Here is a 13,390-nt window from a genome sequence, read left to right as displayed (position 1 = left end):
AAAGGAAGGTGTGTTCTCACACCAGGAGTTCTCTTCTGTGAATCAAAGATCTGTAATTATAAGAAAGCATAGGATCAAAGATTTAGAGCTGAAGAAACCCAAGCGTTTACTTAATTCACTATTGTCATTTTATAGATATAGAAATTATGAACTTCCAGGACGCACTGACTCCAAACCTAGCTCTGTAGCAGCACACTGCTGATGAAAGCTTATATATGCTGCTCTAGAGCTCACAAGATTTACAGAATCTAGAACTCAAAAGGCACTTGGAGAACCTTTAATCCAAATGCCTCATTTAAGGACAAAGACCATGTATCTGAGGCTTTAGAAAGGAAACAAGCCCAAGAGCCATATTTGCTCTCAGAAAACCTGATCCCAACACTCCCACACACATAGATCCTTCTGAAGAGATGCTTCCATGTCCTTCAAGGAACAAACCCCATCTTCCATTAGATTACCAATTTACAGTAAGGGAGCATCCCTAATTAGCATGTAGAACCTCAGGCCTCCGCCTAGGGTGTTCCAACCAAAGCCAGATGGGTGGGTCAGTGGGGACACTCCAGGGGAAGCTCATTTTTCTGTAATTACTCCATGGACAGAGTGTCACGATTCATGGTCATCCCCAGCACTGGGTGACATTTATGGATGGAAATAAAACCATTAACTTTGTTATTGTATCCTCTACCTCTGCAGAGGGGAGAAGAAATGAACACATGTCAAATGAGAACAGCATGAACTGTTTCTATTTAACCAATTTAGCTCAAATGGGGGAAGGAGAAGAGGGAGAAGGACAAGAAGAAGAGACTTTTCTTATCTCAGGGATCCCCGTGAATTATGGGTAGTGATGTGCAGAACACCAGAAGGTAAAAAGGAAAAAAAAAAAGAGTCTCCCTAAAAAGAAGTATAGTAGATAGCATTGCAAGATCAAAACATTGTCTTCTAACTGTGGGATCCCAGCAAATCATGTAATAACTCTCAGACTCAGTTTCTAAAAATAAGCAGATGCTATGAAATTAGCATTTACTTCCCATTGTTTTTATAAGTCTCAAGATAATATAGCTAGGTGCTTTGCAAACATTGAAACACTATATGGATGCTAGCTATCATCATCATCATCATCAGCTAGATAACTATGAGTAAGTTGTATAACTTTCTTAATGCAGTTTCCTCAAGTGTGAAATGGGGAAAATGATATCTCTCCTAGCTACCTCACGGAATTATTATGAGACTCAAGCAAACAAGTGAGCTTGGCAAACATCAGAGAGCTATATTCATGACCGATGTCATCATTATTATTGTGGATGCTATTATCACCGATCCCTCATCAGCCCAGATACACTGGAAGCAGGGCTGGATTCAGCCATCACAAATGATTTGGAATTTCAGCTCTTCCACTTACTTACTGCCTATATAATCTCAGACAAATCTTCCTGCATCTTGGTTCCTTCAATGGAAATAGGAAAGAGTTGGACTAGGTAACCCCTGAAGTTCCTTCCAACACCCAGATAAGATCATAACTGTGATCCCATGAATACATTTTTAAGGCATCAGCTAATTGATATGGAGGCTTTATTTTATAGAAAAGCAAAGTTATTTTTCTTTAATTAAACCCCCTGGCTGAACTCTCGTTGCTTACTAAGCTAAGGAAGAGTACATGCTAAGGCATGTTTAGATTGGTTGTTAAAATAATATTTTTTAAAATTGTAGAACATTTCCATTGTACTTGAAAATCCTGAAAAGCATACATGTCCCCCACTCCCTCCCCCCAAAAAGCCCCCAGTTGGTGGCCAGAGGAATCTTGAATATGTTCTACAAAGGGCTGGGCCATCAACATATTCTCCAAGCGGATAGACTAAGTGAAAGTTTCCTTGTCATTAATGGACTGTTCCAAGGGGGCGGAGTGGCCAATGGAATGAAATGCAGAGAGTCCTTGTAAAGGCAAGAGAGAATCTCAACCATTCTGACAAACAAGCTCTAAGTTTAAAAACAAGCTAATTAACTATGTATTGGACGTATCTGGGCAACATTGCCTACCCTATAAAATAAACCACAGAGTCTTCCCAGTGCCAAAATTCAGATAGGGTCCTTGGGCTTCACAAATAATAGCAGCCTCAACGGTGTGTATTTAAGCTGTGAAAGGCCCTTCTGGCATCTGAAATTGCATAACCAGCCTTTATTGCCCATTGTGGCTGCTTACATCATGCCAGATTTATTGCTTCATGAAAACATGCAATATCAATGTTGACTGTTGCCATGGAGACATGCTCATGAGGTCAAAATAACACACAAAATACACACAACCAGAACCCCTAGCCAGCGGGCCTTCCCAATAGAACCGAATCATCACCGGAATCAGAAATGGCTATCTCCACAGAACATAATTCACATAAAAAATGAGCCAAGATGGGGAAGCTAGTTGATGCAGTGGATAGAGCATCTGCCCTGAAATCAGGAGAACCTGAGCTCAAATCTGCTCTCAGACACTTAACACTTCCTAGCTGTGTGACCCTGGGCAAGTCACTTAACCCCAACTGCCTCAGCCAAAATAATAATAATAATAATAATAATAACAACAACAACAACGCAAGAATGAGCCAGCATGGTACAATGAAGAGCCAGGTTCACATCCCTTCCCTGATGCTTATTACCCATGACCACTTCACCAAGGCATTTAACTATCCTATGTCTCTGTTTTCCCATCTGTAAAATGGGAGAGTGGGATTAGGTAGCTTCTGAAAACCCTTTCGTGATCTTGCTATGACTACAAATGCTTTTCTTTTAAAATTTATTCTAGCTCGTACACAGGATCTCAGGAACACAAACGCTCTCTGCATAATCTAACAATAAAGCCAGGTGTTCTCCCTCCAACCACTGATTCATGAGGCCACACAGATTCCATCTTGGTAGCAGTCAGACATGAAAACGACCATTTCTTTTTAAGAAATGTCTATTCCAAGCCATCTCCCACACCAGAATCGAGACTCAGAACCCTCCCCCCCCCAAAAAAAAACCACAGTATCTCATCCAAGAGGTAAGCACAATGTCATTTTCCCCTTCCTTATAATATGAGAAAAAAGCAAAATAATAAATAGAATTATTATTTATATATAGCACTCAAATTATATTATCTATACATAATAAATACATACTATATATTTTCTATATATGGCACACAGAATTATTAGCTATACATAGCAGTCATGTTATATTATCTAGACATAATAGATACATAATGTATATTATCTATATATCTATTACAAAACTTTTTTGTAAAAGAAATTTCCAAAGCATTGAGCTGTCCCATGGTGCCATCGGCTGCCTTGGGCGACAGTGAGTTTCTCATCACCAAAGGTCATCAATGCAAAGTTAGATGACCACTTTTTGGGGTCACCACAGAGGAAATCTCCATCCGTATAGGGATGAATTAAACTAGACAGTCTCCAAGACTTCTTCTTCCTCCAAGACTCTGCGATGAGAAGCCGTAGCAAGAAAAAGACTTAGCCACATGGTGCTAATCACAGTTTTATTCAAAGGTACTGCTATGTGCTAATGACAGACATAGCCTCAGCATCAGACAGACATCTCAGCAAGCTCCCCCCAAAGTTGACACTGACAAAGGCCAGATTTCCGTTATCCAAATTCATTCCAGAGAAGAAGCTAAGGCAGACATAACCTTTGTCTTCAAGCAATAAACTTAGTTTCTTTTTCAAATCCTTGCAAAGAATCTTGATATGATTAATGATCTCTCTACCCTGCAGCTTTCTCACTATCAAAGGAATTACTTAATCTGAATTCATTGCAGCTTTAAGTGCCAAGTGTGCAGTTAATAGTTGAAATCAAAATGAAGTCATTTAGATGGTGAATGTCTCATCAAAACTCCCTGCCAGATTTCCTTCCATATTAATGGAAAGGACAGTTCTGTTCCTTCAACACCTCCAACTCAAAACACTTTTATCAATTGAAATGCTTCTCCAATAATCAAACTCTAGTTGACATTACAGCGAAAAGAATATTTGGCAATAACAACAATAGCAATTAAGCTCCCTGAACAACTGCAAAATTCTCAGAAAGTCCTTGAACATATAGCTAGATGCCTCTAAAATTTCTAATTATACCACACGGAAAACATTCACTCCTAAGTGAAAGCAAGAACACAGAACTACAAAGCTGGCACCCACAGTAAACCCAGAAAAATACTATCAGACAAAAAAGTGAGGAAACTTTTGTACAGTGGGCCCGGGACAGATTTGAAGATATAATTCTCTTCTGAACAGATTATAGATTTGAAGTTAGAAGAGGCTTTGGAATCCAGTTACTCCAAATGTTTTGTTTAATAGATGATGAAGCTAGGACCTAAAGAGCCCAAAGTCTGTTATGGGTGGTAATATTTGAACCCAGGACTTTCTAAAGGACATGGAACAAGTCTTTCCGCCTGTCTATACCTCAGTTTCCCCATTCATCAAATAAGGGCATTGGACCAGAGGGTCCCCAAGGATTTCTTTCATCAAATAAAAGGGATTAATCAAAGAACCCCTAAGGTACCTTCTCATTAAAAGCATGCTGGCAAATGTTTAGCAAATATATGGCAAAAAAAAAATATACATTACACACTTTTAAGTTTAATCTGCATAATCAACATTTTCTCCATCACAATCAACAAAACAATTGAAACCCTGATTTACAGTATTAGCCAGTTTCTGAGGTATAAATGCTCATAGTGAAAATTTCACAAATGGCTCTCACAAATGGGTTCAAGCTGGCCACAACATACCCTGTTTCTAGCTCTACACTGATCACTCTATGAAGACCTGGATTTCTAGAACCTAATCCCGTTCCTTATCTACCCATCCACCCCTCATTGGTCCCAAAACACCACCACCAAAGCTTTGCTTCCTCTGTGTTCTACTTCCTAAACATTAGGTATATCACAGAACCTGTTTGCTAAAACACCAAGATTAGAATAATTATCCATATGTAGCACTCATGTTACATTATCTATACATAATAGATACATAATGCATATTATCTATATATAGCATTCATGTTACATTATCTATACATAAGATACATAATGTATATTATCTATATATAGCATCCATGTTACATTATCTATACATAATAGATACATAATGCATATTATCTATATATAGCATCCATGTTACATTATCTATACATAATAGATACATAATGCATATTATCTATATATAGCATCCATGTTACATTATCTATACATAATAGATACATAATGCATATTATCTATATATAGCATCCATGTTACATTATCTATACATAATAGATACATAATGCATATTATCTATATATAGCATCCATGTTACATTATCTATACATAATAGATACATAATGCATATTATCTATATATAGCATCCATGTTACATTATCTATACATAAGATGCATAATGTATATTATCTATATATAGCATCCATGTTACATTATCTATACATAATAGATACATAATGCATATTATCTATATATAGCACACATTAGCACATATATTCTACATATAGCACAACATAGAATTATTATCTATACATAGCACTCAAGTTATATTATCTATACATAATAGATACATTATATATATTATCTATACATAGTAGTCATGTTACACTACATAATATATTATCTATACATAGCACTCAAGTTATATTATCTATACATAATAGATACATAATATATATATTATCTATACATAGCAGTCATGTTGCATTACATAATATATTATCTATACATAGCACTCAAGTTATATTATCTATACATAATAAATACATAATGTATATATCTATATGTTATATACATTAGAATTATTATCTATACATAGCAGTCATGTTACATTATCTATACATAATAGATACATTATATATATATATATATTATCTATACATAGCAGTCATGTTACATTACATAATATATTATCTATACATAGCACTCAAGTTATATTATCTATACATAATATATATATTATCTATACATAGCAGTCATGTTACATTATCTATACATAATAGATACATAATATATATATTATCTATACATAGCACTCATGTTACATTATATATCATAGATACATAATGTATATAATCTATATATAGCGAACATTAGAATTATCTATACATAGCTCTCAAGTTATATATACATAATCAATACATAATGTATATTTTCTACATATAGCACACATTCAAATTATTATCTATACATAGCAGTCATTTTTTATTATCTATACATAATAGATACATTATATATATATATATTATCTATACATAGTAGTCATGTTACACTACATAATATATTATCTATACATAGCACTCAAGTTATATTATCTATACATAATAGATACATAATATATATATATTATCTATACATAGCAGTCATGTTGCATTACATAATATATTATCTATACATAGCACTCAAGTTATATTATCTATACATAATAAATACATAATGTATATATCTATATGTTATACACATTAGAATTATTATCTATACATAGCAGTCATGTTACATTATCTATACATAATAGATACATAATATATATATTATCTATACATAGCACTCATGTTACATTATATATCATAGATACATAATGTATATAATCTATATATAGCACACATTAGAATTATCTATACATAGCTCTCAAGTTATATATACATAATCAATACATAATGTATATTTTCTACATATAGCACACATTCAAATTATTATCTATACATAGCAGTCATTTTATATTATCTATACATAATAGATACATAATGTATACTATCTATACATAGCACACATTTCACATTGGGGGAAAGATAAGGATGAGAAAAGAGTTTTCATCACTGCCCATTTTTTCCCAATCCAGAATGTCCCTAATGTCTTTTAAAGATCATCAGTAATTCGAGCATGATGGCACACTCCAAGAGCACAGTCACTGTCTTTTTAAAAGTCACATGACATACAGCAAAGGAAAATGCTTTCTCATTAAGGTGAAGGAAAGACTAATTATCCAACTCCCAATATGTAATAGAAGACATATCCAAACAGGCAAAGAATGCATGGTGTTTAAAGAAAAAGCTCTAGCCCATGAATCACAATAGAATGGAGCTGATGGACCAGTTCAATCATCCTTTCTATAGTATTCTTGTACAAAGGTGAACTGTTCCCTTACTCTTCCATTAGGCCCTTTCCTCCCATGAAATCGAACAATAATTTAAAAAAATAACTTAAGGGATATTTTCCTTGATCTATCCAAGTAATATTCCAGTGAGAGTAAAATATTTAGTGGTTTATTTTAAATACTTTACAATCAAATTTATTTTACAACTATTTATTTAACTCTATTTCCATGAAACTTCTTTCCCTCAAAATCACAATTTTCCCTCACTCCTCAGTCTCCCGCAGTTCTTTGTCCATTTATTTCTCCTCTGAGTAGATGGGGCGTCCATTCCCATTTGATGCTATGTTCACGATTCTGTGGGTTAGCCCTCTTCTACTACACAGGGGATGTGCCCTTTACTGGGGAACCAATTCACTAACCCAGACTGTAGAGAATAAATGTTTCAGAGCATTCTTTTTACAACCTTTAAACAAGAAAAAAGCTCATCTCCATATAAGCCTTAACACATGGTCCCTAAAGTACCCAAGACTTACCCAATAAACTTGGGAGGAAAGAAGAAGAAAATGGAGACTATTTTATCTTGTACTTCCAAATAGATCTTCAATTCCCATTAAAATTTTATTGCCATCTGTAATCATGTTGAGAAAAGGTAGATTTGCAGACATCATTAAATACACACAGCCATCTATGCATGCATATATACAAACAAAAGTATATAGGCTCTTAGCTGTATAGAACTTGGAAGCTCATAAAGTACTTCATCAAATTATCCTGGGAAGGTAGTAACAACCCTTTCTGTACAGATGTGGCTCAGAAAGGTTGTATGACCTGTCTCTCATAGCAAAGCTATCAATTATCAAAGGTGTGTACACAGACATGTACACAGCGTTCTCCTTCTAGCCCAACTCATGTTTACAAGCTACTCATCCAACTTACTTTATGATTAGCTTCAAAAATATGCTTTATTATAATGGAGAGAGTTTTTAAAACTATATTGTCTCTTCACAAAATTACAATCATTAAATTCCAATTCAATGACATTATTAAGCAACTATCACCAGTAAGTCACTCTGCCAAAGGCTAAGAATGCAAAGACAAAAAACAAATAATTGTACGAAGAGCTTTCATTTACTGAGAGATGTGCACTCAGGTAACTAAATATAAAGGATTTAAGAAAAAAAACCTAATACCAAGTAATTTCTAGAAGAAAAAAGTCCTAAATGGGGGAGAAAAGAATAATGGAGAATGACTACATGTAAGAGATGGGAAGATAGTCCAATCTATATTTGTGAGGAGTTGGGGAAGGGGAGAGAAGACAACCTGTACAGAGATCAAGATTAACATAATCATAAATTTTAAATGAATAATGATAAAGGAAAAAATGAATTAACACTTCCCAATCTGGCCAATCAAAAGAAGAAAAAAGACATATCCAAGGAAAGTAAAAGCAAGGGGCAGAGATCTGTAACTATTATTCTGATGTATTTCCCTCCCTAGCCTTTCCTAAAACAGTGCAACCATCCATTGTGATTATTCATCGCTGAAATGAGGTTAGACATGAAGTGAAAACAGATCACAGGAAGTCAAAGGAGGTAGGTAAACTTTCAGAGAAAACACAAGATCCTTTCATAAATCAGGAGAGATGGGGAAACATTACACACGTGAATACCAGTACAAGCTAGTACAAAGCAGGCTGTGGTCACACTAACAGAGGGGAGTGAGGAGGTACAAAACTGCAAGGGGAAACTATATTAATTCCTTTAGGTAGTAAAACTCATTTATAGCAAGGATCTGGGCCTCCCTGGTAATTAGCTATACACTGCCAAAGAACCCCCAAGACTCTCAATATGGCATCTAACACACTCCCTCCACCTGCATTTTGAATTTGAATTGCAGAATTGGATCAGGGTTAGAATTGGATTAGGAAAAGCAAATTAAAATCAACCTTACACAAAGCATTAACTTTCCAAGTCACATGATATATTATTTGTGAATATATTATTCCAAAGTAAAAGATTTAAAAGATGTTTGGACCCTGATCCTGCTTCTAAGGGAGTAGAAGGTCCTATGAATAAATATGTATTTATAGTTAGTAACACTTGAACAATTAAAGAGAAAAATGAAATAAAGTTCCAAAGAAACCAAAATGTTAACACCATACTTGTTTTGGATTTCTTTTTTTTTTTTCCTTTGCTTCTCTCTCTCTCTCTCTCTCTCTCTCTCTCTCTCTCTCTCTCTCTCTCTCTCTCTCTCTCTCTCTCTCACTACAATCCCAAGAAATAATTCCTCTAGGCACAGTGGATAGAGATCTGGCCACAAAGATAGTAAATCCCATCTCAGATTATGTGAACAAAATCCTGAGCAAATCTCTGTATTATAGACAAGTCTCTAAGACTACTGAGTATAGACAAGGTGCCCATCTTCTTCCAATGAACTCATGAGTCTGGTTCATATCCCTATTCATGTCATGTCTTCCCATAATATAGAACATGTCACAAATGTGTAGTATGTGTGGTTGAGAGAGAGAAGGGAAGACAGACAGACAGAAACAGAGACAGAGAGATGCAGAAACAGAGAGACAGAAAGAGACTCAGACAGAGAAAAAGAGACAGAGACAGAGACATATAAACATATAATTCACTATAAAATTTTCTTCTATTTTAGCTGATATTCCTGTCGACTTCTCCAAACTTCTCTGTCTCCAAATAGTGTTTCAAGGAATCCTGATGTTCCCAGGGGGCTGGAGGAAAATATCCATTGTGGTCCATAGGAGTCATCCCTTCCCACTCTCAGATTCTACTATGGCCCCTATTCTGCATAGGGCAGACTTGGAGAGAAAAGACATTGACAAATACCACTAACTTCCCTCCACCTCTCACAGGAAGTCAGACAAAACCCTTCTCCCCAAACAACCTCACCCTCATTCCCCTCCCAATCACAATTCACAGGTCAAAGAAGATCCTCCAGTCCTAATCTGCGGTTCTGGGCTCCTTCAGTTCTCTGCGAGCTCCAATGTGGTTTTTGATCAAATTTATCTGAGAAAGTGATCACGGCACCCCAATCATTCTATTCCAGCTGTCAGATATAGTGCTTTGCAAACTTCATAGCACTACATAGATAATGATAGTAAGAGTGATCAGATAGATGTGGGGATACCATGCTAATCTATGTCATAAAGCAAAGTGATGAATCCCTGCTCTCAGGAAGAGTGGCTTCTTCCAGGCCATTATAAAATGGTCTACATTTATTGTGAAATATCCTATTTTATGTGGATAATTCAGGTAGTTCTCATTCCCAAAAGGACAAAACCACTCCTTCTACTGAAATGATGATGTCACCTAAAAGCATTCTTCTTACCTAAAGGGAAAATCTGAGGATTAACATGGTATCCCCACATCTGCCAGATCATACCAACGTTCTAATCAACAGCATCTGTCCTCTGTAGATTAAATGCTTTTCCAGCTGCACATAATAGTTTCGTGCCCCCCACTGGCAGCAGAGATGTAAAAAAATAATAATAATAATAACAACTTCTACCATTATCTATATACTGCTATGAAGTTTGCAAAGTACTTTATACACTATATCTACCTGACATGGAGGCAGCACAATGCCATGGATAAAACATGGGCTCTGAAATTAAAGGGTGTGGATGGGACTTTTGGTGCTAATTACCTAATTACTTAACTACCAATAGGCATCTCAAAAAAAAAAAAAAAAACACCTTTGGATTTTAAGAGCATAGTTGTAGATCTTCAAGAGGCCACCCAGCTCTATTTTATAGAGAATGAATCAGGATTCCACATCGTTAAATGATTTGCCCCAGATCCGATAAGGAATGGAGAATAGAATTTGAACACAGATCTTTGAACTCCAAATCCCAATCTACTGGACCGCACTGGCTCCCTCTGCTACATCCATGATCTCATCACACATATATCTCCTTCTGCTCCAACACTGTACAGCAGAAGAAAACACGTAAAGAAAAATTTCAGGCTATTTTTCCTCTCAAGAGCCAGCCTATCTTCCTGTTTTCTAGAGATTTGAGAATGTATCTATGGCAGTTCTGTACACTAATTAATTACTCTGAGACATTTTATAAGTACAAACCATGAAATATGGCTAAAATGGGACCACGGAAGCCCAGGTTGAGAGTTAGGAAGAATCCCAAAGGTTGTATTTCTCTACCCTCATGCTTTACAGATTCAGAAACTGAGACCCAATTATGTTAACCTGCCCAAAGTCACACATGTACTAAAGTGACAAGAGCACAATTAGAATGTAGATCCTTGACTTCAAAGTCAAAGTTATACTTAAAAAAAAAAAAAAATACCCAGGATCCCTAGCTTTGTTTCAGTTATTATGCCATAAGATGGGAAACATATGGCTGGAGTTTTACTGCTATTAGAACCCAAGAAGTTTTTGGCAGAAGGAGAAAGCCTCACTCCCCTGTCTAAGTTTTGCCTTCTCAGGTTGCCAGGCAGGTGCAGAAGGCCATTTGCTCCAGGGCACTCGACATGTCCTGAACAGTCTTTCAAACTGATTTGGCGGGGAGTTCACTGCCTGCCACCGGGCTGCAAGGGAAGAACACCACACAAGATAGACAATAAAAACAAAATGCCCAAGATGGCTCCCTAACAATGAAATCGACAAGCAGGCTGAGACGCAACAGGTAGATCCAGGCTAACCGAACAAAGGGGGGAACAGGTAAGCCAAAGGCAGCATCCCCAATTCTTCCATCACTCCCATCCCTGTCCCCTTTCCTGAGGGAGGGACAGAAAAAGCTTTGCATTTGAGCAATTTAAACATGTAGATTCTGTGCTCTCTTACCTGTGTTTGGGTCTCCCTCCCCCTTATTCCAAATTGGGATCCTCAGCCGGAGCAAGCTTTCCAAGTATGAGACTGGGGCGTGACCACAGAAGTTTCTCTCTCCCTTTCATACCTGAAGACAAGACACTGAGCATGCTCCAGACATAATTATGAGACTGAGATGATTATCCACGCCCGTACTCTCCTTTTTTGAATGAAACTGTGGGCCAGATAAACATGTTAGCCTGAGTACCTTACCATTAACCTTAAATGAAAAGCAAAAGCCAGCAGAAATGGAGCACCTAAGCAACTGAATCAAGCTAACAATTAAGGGAACCCAAGGAGAATCCCCAGGTCCCAATCCTTCCTTGGACAAGAAATAACTTTCATGTCTACAAGCATTAAGCTTTGCAAAGCAAATACATTTGATGCTCACAATAACTTTAGGAGGTAGGTGCTATTATTATTCACATCTTCCAGATGAGGAAACTGAGGCAGATATTCCCTTAATTGGCACAGGATCACACAGTTAAGGATCTCAAGCAGAATTCAAATTCAGGTCTTCCTGACTCCAAGCCCAGCCCTCTCACCCTGTTAGAGCTGTTTCTAAAAACCCTATACAACAACCCCAACAGGTAGGCTTTGGGCTTTTATTTCATTAAAGGGTTTAGTAAAGGGAAACCTTAGAGAGCAGGCTAGACAGCTCTAACTTGTTGGGAATTTTTTTTCTATTGCCTATTTGCCACTTCTAATTGTGACCTTAATTGTTGTTTTTTAAAGGGTATTAATGTTCCTTAAGTGAAAATAGAAGCAAAAGCCTGGAAATAAGAGTAGATATCCCTCAATTACCAAATAGCAAAACAAATTGCAGCATATAAATGTACTATAATGTTACTGCATTATAAAGAATAAGAATAATAATAGTAACAATAATGCATATAGAAAATGCAGAAACATTAAAAGATTTACTGATGAAAGCCAGACCAAGGAAGCAAAATACAAAATGAGTACAACAATGAAAAGAGGAAAAAAAAAAAAAGAAGAAGACTTACAACTCACTCCTGTCTCTACTAATAGTTAAAATCACTATATGAAATGAAAAATTAAGTCTCAGGGGCAGCTAGGTGGCGCAGTGGATAGAGCACCAGCCTTGAATTCGGGAGGACCCGAGTTCAAATGTGACCTCAGACACTTAATACTTCCTAGCTGTGTGACCCTGGGTAAGTCACTTAACCCCAGCCTCAGGGGAAAAAAAAAAAAGAAAGAAAGAAAAAAAAAAAAAAAGAAAAATTAAGTTTCTTTCCTTGGAACCATATAAAACCAAGGTCAAAAGATCAAACACTCAGTGGACCTTTGCCCAGATTTTAAAGAGGAAACAACTATACAGCTGTCATAAAGTTTATCTCCAAACTACAGGGGAATCTGAGATCTGTTTCATTTGCTGATATTTATACTAATAGTAATAGGGA

General features: G+C 36.3%; 1 protein-coding gene across 17 annotated transcripts in view; it reads right to left on the bottom strand.

Annotated features, from left to right (window-relative positions):
* The window catches only part of MAGI1 (membrane associated guanylate kinase, WW and PDZ domain containing 1), a 696,381-nt gene that overhangs the window by 535,171 nt on the left and 147,820 nt on the right, over positions 1 to 13,390 (bottom strand). The window lies entirely within an intron of this gene.

This window comes from Sminthopsis crassicaudata, chromosome 1 (assembly GCF_048593235.1).
Source record: "Sminthopsis crassicaudata isolate SCR6 chromosome 1, ASM4859323v1, whole genome shotgun sequence".
NCBI classification, from domain to species: domain Eukaryota; kingdom Metazoa; phylum Chordata; class Mammalia; order Dasyuromorphia; family Dasyuridae; genus Sminthopsis; species Sminthopsis crassicaudata.
The sequence above is the reverse complement of the archived record's forward strand: the minus strand, read 5'-3'. Positions and strand labels throughout refer to the sequence as shown.